This window comes from Bison bison, unplaced genomic scaffold (assembly GCF_000754665.1).
Source record: "Bison bison bison isolate TAMUID 2011002044 unplaced genomic scaffold, Bison_UMD1.0 scf7180017864155, whole genome shotgun sequence".
Lineage (NCBI taxonomy): Eukaryota > Metazoa > Chordata > Mammalia > Artiodactyla > Bovidae > Bison > Bison bison.
Window position 1 is genome coordinate 2,833,499 of NW_011494727.1, and position 13,011 is coordinate 2,846,509.

The window sequence follows — 13,011 nt, forward strand, 5'->3', positions numbered from 1 at the left end:
CCACACCAAGACTGTAGTAATTTCCCTTTTGCCTCCATGCTCTGCAGCACAGATTCTTTGTCAATGTTTCAGATGGTGGCCGTTCTGACCAGTGTGAGGTGACTTTTCATAGTAGTTTTGATTTTGTTGTCATTGTTCACTCGCTCAGTTGTGCCCGACTCTTTGCAAGCCCATGGCCTGCAGCACACCAGGTTCCCCTGTCCTTCACCATCTCCTGGAGTTTGCTCAAACGTGTGTCCATTGAGTCGGTGATGCCATCCAACCATCTCATCCTCTGTCGTCCCCTTCTCCTCCTGCCCTCGGTCTTTCCCAGCATCATGGTCTTTTCCTATGAGTCGGTTCTTCATATCAGGTGGCCAAAGTATTGGAGCTTCAGCTTCAGCATCAGTCCTTCCAATGAATATTCAGGACTGATTTCCTTTAGGATTGACTGGTTTGATCTCCTCAAAGTCCAAAGGACTCTCAAGAGTCTTCTCCAACACCACAGTTCAAAAGCATCAATTCTGCAGCGCTCAGTCTTCTTTATGGTCCAACTCTCACATCCATACATGACTACTGGAAAATTAGTCATGTAGGACTTTTAATTTCATGGCTGCAGCCACCATCCGTAGTGAATTTGGAGCCCAAGAAATTATTATAGTGTCCTCATTATACTGCTGCCTGATTCATTTATGATGTACACATACAGCATCTCTCTCTTTTTGGATTCTTTTACCATAGAGGAGTTGCAGGTCTAGCACAGTTCCCTGTGATGAACATCAGGTCTTTGTGGAATATTTATTAGAGATACAGATTTCTGTGTATATGTTAAAGATACAGATTTTGGTAATATATGTTAGACATACAGACTTTTGTTTATATCTGGAGGAAGGAAGCAAGGAAGGAGATAATCTTGCAGATTATTTCTTACAGATATAGATTTCTGTGTATATGTTAGTGATACAGATTTCTGTGTATTCACAGAGATTCTGAGATTTCTCTATTTGTGGGAGGAAAGTTAAAAAAAAAGTGAAAGTGTTAGTCTGTCATGTCCAACTCTTTGCTACCCCATGGACTGTGGGATTCTCCAGACAAAAATACTGGAGTAGCCAGTTCCTTCTCCAGGGGATCTTCCCAACCCAAGGATGGAACCTGAGTCTCCTGTGGCTCCTGCATTGGTAGGAACAGCCCCAGAGCCCTTGTTAATTGGAGGTGCTGGTAAACACGCAGTGGGCAAGTTGTAGTCACAGGAAACGTCCACAAGGCGGCAGCACTTCTTCATGCCCAACTCTGGTTCCACCTGCAACCAGAGCCTCAGGGCAAGCGGGCTTCCTGGTCTATGAATGAGTGAAATGTGCCTGAGCAAACTTCCAGAGGCTTGTGTCTCACTAGTGCTTCCCCCTGAAGCTGCGCCCCTTCCCTCCAGCCTCATCTGAACCTGGGGCACGGCTCCCTGCTGAGGCTGCGCTCTTAGGAAGGAGGCTTCAGCTGGGACTCCAGCACCAGTGAACCTGGATTCTTGGTGACTTTACCCTGGTCCAGAGGGTCAGGCCACCATCGTTAGGGGGCACTAGGGATTCTGGTTCCAGCCAGGGCAAGCCAGACAGTGCGGGTTTAACAGGGGTGTCAGTGAAGGGCACCTCCCGGCCTGTCTCAACCCCACCCCAATCCAGCCCTGGGACTCAAGTCTACTCAGGTTCCAGGAATGAGATATCAGCCCAAGTTAAGGAGGTGGCAGGGTATAAACTAGTAATTCCCTTTCTTTAATCTCATGGGTAGCTGTGCTGGGACAGTTTTCCGGTTTGTGCTTGTTGGCAGTGTACAGCCACCTGAGTCAGTTGTGACATATACAGACAGCATATCTGTTGTTTCCTTCAATTCTTTTCCATAGAGGATATTGCACAAACTCAAGTAAAGTTCTGTGTGATGATCCTCAGGTCCTTGTGGAGTGTCTATTAGAGATACAGAGTTTCTGCACATGTGGAAGGAAGGAAGGAGATAAAGCCTTTATTTATTCATTTCTTTTGGCTTATTTTGTTTGTGTTGGAAATCTCAAAGTCTCTTTTTGTCTTGTAAATTAGTTCCCTGTATCTGCTTTTTTAAACTTTCTAGAATGGACTCATATGCTATGGTCATTCTCTGTCTGGCTGGCTTCACTTAGTGTATGATCTTCCAAGGTCCATCCCTGTGGCTAGCAGTGGTGTTATTTCAGTTTCAGTGGCAGTTTCTTTCGGGTGAGTGACAGTCAATTACCTACATGTACTGCACCTTCTATAAGTTTTAGCCCACGGGCGACATCTTGCTGGTTCTGTGTCTTGGCTATTGTAAGGAGTGCCACAGTGAAGGCCAGTGTGCACATGCCTTTTTGAATGTTGATTTTCTCAGGATATCAGCCCAGGTGTGGGAAGGTCAGATCAGAGGGCTGGCTGTCTAAAGGGGCTGTTTCTACCCCACCCTAGTCCTTCTTTCCTTGTTTATCTTTTTTGGCCAGGTGTGTGTTTCAATCCTTACAAAATTTTATTCCGGTTGTTTGGTATCGTTTGAGTACAGATCCTTTATCTGATATGTGGTTTGAAAATAGTCTCTTCCAATTTGTGGTTCATTTTTTGATTTTCTGAATGAGGTGTTTCATAGAGTAGAAGTTTTTAATTTTGTAATTTTTATTTTTCTGAGGAAGATTTTAATTCTCTAAAGAAGTTTATTTTAATGGTATGAAAGTGAGTAATTGCATGGAAGTGAGTAATTCTATGAATATTATTAATGTATGAAAGTTATTTATTTTAGGAAAGTTAATAATTTTGTGAAAGTTATTCAATATATGATAGTTATTCAATTTATGAGAGCTATTCATTTTATGGAAGTTTTAATTTTATGGAACTTTTCAATTTTATGGAGGCTATTAATTTTATGGAAGTTATTAATTTTATAGAATATCTATCTATGTAGCAAAGTAAATATTTATCTACCAAGAGATAAATATCTATCTACCTAAACGTGTAAACATCTATCTACAGAGAGATATAAACAATTCTCTATATATTGATATAAATTTCTATGTACATATCTGTTTATATTCTTTGGCCAGGTATGTATTTCAATCTTTATCAAGCTTTAAGGAACTGTTTGGTATCATTTGAGCACAGATCCTTTCTATGATATGTGTTTTGGAAATAGTTTCTCCCAGTCTGTGGTTCATCTTTTGGAGTTCTGAGTAAGGTGTTTCATTTCATGGCTGTAGTCACCATTGCAGTGATTTTGGAGCTTGTTTCCATTTCTTCCCCATCTCTTAGCCATAAAGTGATTGGACCAGATACCATGATCTTAGTTTTTTGAATTTTGAATTTTATTCCTGTTTTCTCACTCTCCTCTTTCACCTTCATCAAGAGGCTCTTTAGTTCCTCTTCACTTTCTACCATTAGGGTGGTATCATCTGCGTATCATTACGGAGTAGAAAAGATGGCAGAGTAGAAGGACGGGTGCTCATCTTCTCCTGCGAGCACTCCAAGTTGCAACACGTTGCTGAACAACCATCGACCGGAAAATGTTGGATCCCACCAAAAAAAATACCCCACATCCAAGGGCAAAGGAGAAGCCTCAGCAAGATGGTAGGAGGGGTGCAATTGCATTTAGAATCAAACCCCATACCTGCCAGAGACACTCAAAGGGCTCAAACAAAACCTGGTGTGCACCTGGACCCAGAGACCCCACAGAGACTGAGCCAGACCTGCCTTTGACCTGCGGAGACACAGGTCAGCAGTGGCCGCACGGGGACAGGGCTCTGGCTGCAGCAGTCCTGGGAGGCGCCGCATGTGGCATGAGTCCTCTTGGAGGAGGTCACCATTAGAGCATAGAGCAGACGACCCATAAACTGGAGAACAATTATATCAAAGAAGTTCTCACACTGTTGCAAAAGTTCTAGGGCCCACAACAGATTTCCCAACTTGGGGATCTGGCAAAGGGACTGAGAACCCCCAGGGAATTTGACTTTGGAGCCAGTGGGATTTGATTAGAGAACTTCTACAGGACTGGGGAAACAGACTCTTGGAGGGCACAGTCAAAACCTGTGTGCACCAGGACCCTGGAGAAAGAAACAGTGACCTCACAAGAGACTGACCCGGACTTGCCTGTGAGTGTCCAGGCGTCTCCAGTGGAGGCGTGGGTCAGCAGTGACCAGGGGCATGGAATACGACAGTCCTGCGAGCTGCAGGGTGTGCTAGCATAAGCTCTTCTGAAGGGGGTTGCCATTACCCCTACCATAGTTTGGCCTGGGGCCACAGCCTCACCCTGAGGAGGGAACACAGCCCCACTTGTCAACAGAAAATTGGATTAAAGATTTACTGAGCATGGGCCCACCCATCAGAGCAAGACCCAGATTCCCCTACAGCCAGTCCCTCCCATCAGGAAGCTTCCACAAGCTCTTATCATGATCATAGATAACTAACCAAACTGATCACAGGGACCACAGCCTTGTCTAACTCAGTGAAACTATGAGCCATGCCATGTAGGGCCACCCAAGACGGGGGTCATGGTGGAGAGTTCTGACAAAACATGGTCCGTTGGAGAAGGGAATGGCAAACCACTTCAGTATTCTTGCCTTGAGAACCCCATGAACAGTATGAAAAGGCAAAAAGATAGGATACTGAAAGATGAACTCCCCAGGTCAGTAGGTGCCCAATATGCTACGGGAGAAGAGTGGGGAAATAGCTCCAGAAGGAATGCAAGAGGCTGAGCCAAAGTGAAAACAACACCCATGTGGATGTGACTGGTGATGGAAGTAAAGTCTGATGTTGTAAAGAACAACATTGCATAGGAACCTGGACGGTTAGGTCCATGAATCAAGGTAAATTAGAAGTGGTCAAACAGGAGATGTCAAAAGTGAACATTGACATTTTAGGTATCAGTGAACTAAAATGGACTAAATGGGAAAATTTAATTCAATGACCATTACATCTACTATTGTGAGCAAGAATCCCTCAGAAGAAATGCAATAGCCCTCACAGTCAACAAAAGAGTCCTAAATGCAGTACTTGGGTGCAATCTCAAAAATGACAGAATGATCTCTGTTCGTTTCCAAGGCAAACCATTCAGTATCACAGTAATCCAAGTCTATGCTCCAACCACTAATGCTGAAGAAGCTGAAGTTGAACAGTTCTATGAAGACATATAAGACCTTCTAGAACTAACACCAAGAAAAGATGTCTTTTTCATCATGGGGGACTGGAATGCAAAAGTAGAAAGTCAAGAGATACCTGGAGTAACAGGCAAGTTTGGCCTTGGAGTACAAAATGAACCAGGGCAAAGGCTAACAGAGTTTTGCCAAGAGAATGCACTGGTCATAGAAAATACCCTGTTCCAACAACACAAGAGATGACTCTTCACATGGACATCACCAGATGGCCAATACTCAAATCAGATTGATTATATTCTTTGCAGCCAAAGATGGAGACGCTCTGTACAGTCAGCAAAAACAAGACCAGGAGCCGACTGTGGCTCAGATCGTGAACTCCTTATTGCAAAATTCAGACTTATATCAAAGAAAGTAGGGAAAACAACTAGACGATTCAGGTATGACCTAAATCATATCCCTTATGATTATGCAACGGAAGTGACAAATAGATTCAAGGGATTAGATCTGATAGACAGAGTGCCTGAAGAACTATGGACAGAGGTTCATGACATTGTACAGAAGGCCATGATCAAGACCATCCCCAAGAAAAAGAAATGCAAAAGGACAAAATGGTTGTCTGAGAAGGCCTCACAAATAGCTGAGGAAAGAAGCAAAAGGCAAAGGAATAAAAGGAAAGATATACCCATTTGAATGCAGAGTTCCGAAGAATAGCAAGGAGAGATAGCAAAACCAATACAATATTGTAAAGTAATTAGCCTCCAATTAAAATAAATTAACTTATATTAAAAAATAAATTAAATAATGCAAATATTTGAAGAAGAAGAAAAAAAAAGAAAGCCTTCCTCAGTGATCAATGCAAAGAAATAGAGGAAAACAATAGAATGGGAAAGACTAGAGATTGCTTTAAGAAAATTAGAGATACCAAGGGAACATTTCTTGCAAAGATGGGCACAATAAAGGACAGAAACAGTATGGACCTAACAGAAGAAGAAGATATTAAGAGGTGGCAAGAATACACAGAAGAACTGTGCAAAAAAAGATCTTAGTGACCCAGATAATCACAATGCTGTGATCACTCACCTAGTCAGACATCCTGGAATGCAAAGTCAAGTGGGCGTTAGGAAGCATCACAATGAATAAAGCTAGTAGAGGTGATGGAATTCCAGCTGAGCTATTTCAAATCCTAAAAGATGATTCTATTAAAGTGCTACACTCAGTATGCCAGCAAATCTGGAAAACTGAGCAGTGGCCACAGGACTGGAAAAGGTCAGTTTTCATTCCAATCCCAAAGAAAGGCAATGCCAAAGAATGTTCAAACTACCACACAATTGCACTTATCTCACACACCAGCAAAGTAATGCTCAAAATTCTCCAAGGTAGGCTTCAACAGTATGTGAACCAAGAACTTCCAGATGTTCAAGGTGGATTTAGAAAAGGCAGAGGAACCAGAGATCAAATTGCCAACATCCGTTGGATCATAGGAAAAGCAAGAGACTTACAGAAAAACATCTACTTCTGTTTCACTGATAATTTAAAGCCTTTGACTGTGTTGATCACAACAAACTGTAGAAAATTCTTAGAGATGGGAATACCAGACCACCTTACCTGCCTCCTGAGAAACCAGTATGTAGGTCAAGAAGCAACAGTTAGAACCAGACATGGAACAATGGAATGGTTCAAAATTGGGAAAGGACTACATCGAGGCTATATATTGTCACCCTGCTTATTTAACTTATATGCAGAGTACATCATGCAAAATACTGGACTGGATGAAGCACAAATTGGAACCAAGACTGCTGGGAGAAATATCAATAACCTCAGATAAGTAGATGATACCACCATGGCAGAAAGTGAAGAGGAACTAAAGAGCCTCTTCATGAAGGTGAAAGAGGAGAATGAAAAAGCTGGCTTAAAATTCAACATTAAAAAAATGAAGATTGTGGCATCCAGTCCTATCACTTCGTGGTAAATAGATGGGGAAAAAATGGAAATGGTGACAGACTTTCTTTGGCTCCAAAATCACTGCAAATGGTGACTGCAGCCATGAAATTAAAAGACACTTGCTCCTTGGAAGAAAAGCTATGACCAACCTAGACAGCATATTAAAAAGCAGAGACATTAATTTGCCAACATAGGTCTGTCTAGTCAAAGCTATAGTTTTTCCAGTAGTCATGTATGGATGTGAACATTGGACTATAAAAAAAGCTGAGATTCAAAGAACTGATGCTTTTAAACTGTGGTGTTGGAAAAGACTGCTGAGAGTTCCTTGGACTGCAAGAAGATCAAACCAGTAAATCCTAAAAGAAATCAGTTCTGAATATTCATTGGAAGGACTGATGCTGCAGCTGAGACTCCAATACTTTGGCCACCTGATGCAAAGAGCTGACTCATTGGAAAAGACCCTGATGCTGGGAAAGATTGAAGGCATGAGGAGAAGGGGACGACAGAGGATGAGATGGTTGGGTGGCATCACTGACTCGATGGACGTGATGGACTTGAGCGAGCTCCATGTGTTGGTGATGGACAGGGAAACCTGGGTACTGCAGTCCATGGGGTCACAAAGAGTTGGACATGACTAAGCAACTGAACTGAATAGTTACTCCACAGGGAACTGATGTTCGGCACAGAGAACTTTACTCGACCTTGTTCAATAACCTCTTGGCAAAAGAATCAATAGAAAGTAACAAAAACTGTATGTATATGTCATAACTGAATCAGTCCATTGTATACTGAGGACAAGCACAAAACTGCAACTGACTAGACTTCAACATAGCATCGGCATGAGATGAAAGAAAAGAAAAGGAAAGAAAAGAAATTCCCTCCAACCTCCTTGACTTGAGATGCCATCCGATCCCTGGAGCCTGAGGAGGCACGAGACCCAGGGCTGGACTCATGTGGAGTCAAGGTGAATGGTGTCCTTCATACAGGCTCCCCTTAAACCTGTGCTGCCTGCTTTTCTCTGGCTGGGACCAGAGTCCCTAGTGCACCCCAAAGATGGTGGCCTGACCCTCTGGCCTTGAGGACCAGGGTAAAGGCACCACCAGGCGTTGGGGTACCCAGTTGCAGCCTCCTTCCTGAGAGTGACGCTTACTAGGACCACAGCAGGGAGCGCTGTCCCAGGTGCAGAACAGTCTAGCAGGGAGGGGTGAAGCTTCAGAGGGAAGAAGTAGTGGGATTCAAGCCCTCAGGTGTTTGCTCAGGCACATTTCATTCTTAATTCACAGCCCAAGAAGCTGACTTTCCCTGAGGCTCTGGTAGCAGGTGGAACCAGAGTTGGACATGAAGAAGTGCTGCCGCCTTGTGGACATTTCCTGTACCTACAACTTGACCACCAGCGCTTCAGTTCAGTTAGGTCTCAGTTGTGTCCGACTCTTTGCGACCCCATGGACTGCAGCAAGCCAGGGCTCCTGGTCCATCACCAACTCCCGGAGTCCACCCAAACTCATGTCCATCGAGTTGGTGATGCCATCCAACCATCTCATCCTCTGTCGTCCCGTTCTCCTCCCACCCTCAAACTTTCCCAGCATCAGAGTCTTTTCCAATGAGTCAACTCTTCGCATCAGGTGGCCAAAGTACTGGAGTCTCAGCTTCAGCATCAATCCTTCCAATGAACACCCGGGACTGATCACCTTTAGGATGGACTGGTTGGATCTCCTTGCAGTCCAAGGGACTCTCAATAGTCTTCTCCAACACCACAATTCAAAAACATCAATTCTTCGGCGCTCAGCTATCTTTATAGTCCAACTCTCACACCCCTACATGACTACTGGAAAAACCATAGCCTTGACTAGACAGACCTTCGTTGGCAAAGTAATGTCTCTCCTTTTGAATATGCTATCTAGGTTGGTTATAACTTTCCTTCCAAGGAGTAAGCGTCTTTTAATTTCATGGCTGCATACCTGGGTCTATATTACGAAAAATCATCACTCAAAATGACACATGCATGACAGCGTTCACTGCAGTGGTACTTCTGGTTGCCAAGACACAAACCAGAGTCGGGCATCGAGAAGTGCTGCCGCCTTGTGGACAGGTCCTATAACTACAACTTGACCACCAGAGCTAAGTTCCGTTCAGTTCAGTCGCTCAGTCGTGTCCTTAATTGCAGCACACCAGGCCTCCCTGTCCATCCCCAACTCCCGGAGTTCACTCACACTCACGTCCATCGAGTCGGTGATGCCATCCAGAGCTAAGGGCACCTCCAATTCACAAGGCTTGTGGGGCTGCTAATGGCGTTGCCCTCAGGAAAGGTCCTGTGGTGGGTATTGCAAAAATAAATTCCAAACACAACCGACTTATGAGAAGTCAATTGAAACAGGCAAATTTTCCCTCATCTTTCAAGGGAAAAAAAAGAAAAAACCAAAAACCAAACAGCCACAAGACAAGATGCTCAAATTCCCTAGTTATTACAGGAGGAATGTCAGTTAAAATGACCACAAGAAACCAAATCGCATCTGACAGAGAGCCATCCTATCTGCAAACAGTAAATGGTGGAGAGAGCAGGGAGATGATGGAACCCCCCCCCCCCCCACACACACACAGAGGTTCTGTGGGAATGGACATTGGCAACAGTCCCTAGAAAGGATAGCCTCAATAGGCCAGAAAGAAAATTTCGAGAGAGCTAAGCCTAGGATTTTCATACCCACAGCTGGGCCTATATTACAGAAAAGCCATCATTCAAAATGACACGTGCAAGCCAACATTCACTGCAGTGCGACTTCAATAGCCAAGATACTAACCCCCAAAATCGTCCATGAACAGATTAAATCTTAAAGAAATGTGGTACTTATACACAATGGGCTTTACTGAGACATGAAAAACCACCACTGAAATTATGAAATTCTGCCAATGGTCCCCACAAGGATGGAATTTGGAGGATCGTACCCTTAAGTAAAGTTAGCAATAGACGAAGAAACTAGAAGATGATGTCTCTTCTAGGCAAAATTTTAAAAAGAAATACAGGGTAAGTAATTTACAACACAAGAAGAGACTCTGAGAATTAAAACACAAAGTTTTCCCAAAAAAAGGGAAAAGCCAGGGATGAATTGGGAGGCCGATACTAAGATATACCCAAAAAGCTGTATCTGTAATAGGTAGTCCACAAGGATTATCTCCTTCTTTCATTCTTCCACATTTACACAGAAATCTGTGTATCTAACAGATGCTGCACAAACACAGGGAACTTTGTTTGAAATTCTGCAATAACCTCTAGGGCAAAACAATCCAAAAAAGAACAGATATGACATATGTTAATATATGTCTTACTGAATCAGGCGGCTGTATAATGACCGCAGGCACCAAATGGCAAATCAACTATATTCCCACATAGCATCACCATTAGATTAAAGGAAAACAAAGAAAGCCAAAGCATAGTTAGTTTCCTCCCACCTCCCTGACTTGGGCTGCTCTCCCATCCCTGGAGACTGGGCAGCCTTGGATCCCGTGACTGGCCTGGAGTGGGACTGAACAGCCATGCTGACTGTCTTGAATTGAGCCCCCTCTTAACCTGTGCTGTCTGGCTGCGACCAGACATCCTAGCTCAACCAAAGGATGGTTGCCCGACCTGCTGGCCTTGAGTTTTAAAAAGTAACCTAGACTCCAGGTCTCTTGGTGCTGGGGTCCCCAGATCAATCCTCTTTCCTGCGAGAGGAGCCTCTTAGGCATCTCAGTAGGGTTCTGTGGGCGAGGTAGGGATGAGTCGGGGGGTAAAGAGTGAAGTGAAGCTTTAGGGGGAAGAGGCAGCGGGACACAAGCCCTTGGGTGTGTTCAGCTGCCCAGTCGTGTCTGCACTGGAATCTCCCCATATTGTTGGGGATCTTCCCAACCCAGGGATCGAACTCACATCTCCAGCACTGCAGGCATATATCCTTTACCACCTGAGCCACCAGGGAAGCTCTTTGGCTTCCTAAAGGTTTTCTGAACATTCCCTAGGAAAGCACGTCACTTCGGAGATAACGTCCAGCCATCTCCAAAGGTCTTGGCATTTCCTTTTTTCCAGGGCATACGTGACCTTCCAGAGCCCCTCTGGGGAGGAGTCAGGAAGATGTAGATAGCCTGTATTTGCAGCAGTGTTGCAGGTCTCTTCCTCAGGACACCAGGCCTGCCCGTTCATCAAAGGCCTCTGGGTCTGGGAACTGACTTCAGTCTGGAAATGTGGCAGCTGAGCCACTGGGGAAGCCCAGCGGTGAGTTAATTTTCCTGGTCCTGGGAATGTTTAGTACAGGGGTGGGAAAGTATTTTCACTTCAGCTGTCCAAGCTGAGTGCAGAGGACAACTCAGCCATGCTGGAGCAGGTCACGAGGTTTTGGAGGGACACTTACAAACAAATGAAAGTGACAGCACCCCTAAGAAATGCCCTAGGAACGTCTCAGCCTCTTGAGAGAGGTCAGGATAGATCAGTCTGGGATCCCATATAAGTAAGCGAGTAGACAGACAAAAGTCAATTATTTACTCAAGGGAAAACCAAAGCATTTTGCAAGGATGGAAATCATAGTACACTATATAACTCCATCATGATTATGCATAACTGTAAAAATGGAGTGTAGGGAATTCCCTGGGTAAGGATTTAAGGTTTTATTTTAAGGTTTTATCAAGGCCTCAGAAAGAGGAAGAGAATCAGAGCTACTCGACTCTGAGATTCTGACCTGCAGGCAGTGATGAAAAAAACAGTAATTCTGCGGCATTAACACACTCAGAAGAATATCCCCCAAAGGATGGTAGAAACAAGGTAGCTCTCACTGCTAAGGGCACAGGTTTGATTCCTGATCCGGAATTAAATCCCACAAGCTGCACAGTGTGGCAAAAAAGAAAAGAAAAGAAAAGAGTGTAATAATAGTATAATACAAACACCTAAAAATGTTAAAACTAAAATTATGTTGGGGTGTGTAGGGACTGGATTATCAAGGAGAAAAGCTGAAAAATGGAAGGGACAGCGAATACATGAGGAGAGTCAGCAGCTCATGAGAGCCCCAGCCACCTGGTTCTAGACTCACACGTTCGGCCCTGGAGGGGCCTGTGACTCTCCGTGAGTGTTGTGAGCAGACTGTCTGCTGAAACTTGAAGATGAGCATCAGCATACAGGGTTGTGAGCATGAAAACATGTGATGTAACTAAAGGCTTTGGGTTGGCGAACATGGAGTACGTTTTTGAAACCTTGGTATTTTTTATTGTATGTTGCAATGACTCAGAAGGATTTTGTTGTTTTCACTGAAGAGTCAATCTGTCTTCTCCAGAGACACCTGGGAATGCCTCTTGTTTATTGGCAGCCTTCTTGTTTGTTTATTGGCAGCCTCGGCCACAAACAATAGAATTGCTCCCTCCAAGCCTTGTGTGTGTTGTCAAAGAGAGATGCTTTTAGAAAAACTAGCTAGGAAGCGGTCAGCTGGCACTCAAGCCCAGACAGCCAGCTCCAGGAGTCTGAGGCACGTGCTGGGACAGTTCCCCGGGGCGCCCAGGGAGTGATCAGGCTTTAACCTGAAAAGAAGAGGGCCATATGGACAGCAGGGGCACACAGCACGTGGTCGAAAATGACCGTTACTGGGGAGGAGGGCAGGGGAGCGAGGCAAGTTCCAGACAGGGAGAGGTGGACTGGAGGGAGGGGACGGGTGCAGAGGAAAAGTGATCTAGACGTAAGAGGGAGAGTGCTGAGTGTGTTCTAGAAAGAGCGGGGCGACGTTCTGACTGGTACAAAAGGTCAGTGTGGGAAGGAGGTGGGATCGTGGAGGGTCCTTCGGTATTGGGGGGAAATTAGGATCTCCATTTGGAGGCAGGAGCCTCAGTCGTCTTCACATCCCCGATGCCGATGCCTGCTGTAGAGCCTGACCTGCCCCAGGTGCTCAGCGAATGTTTGCTGAGTGGCAGAAAGGGAGAAGGAGGAGGGAACTGCAGGAGGTCACAGCGCAGCTTCT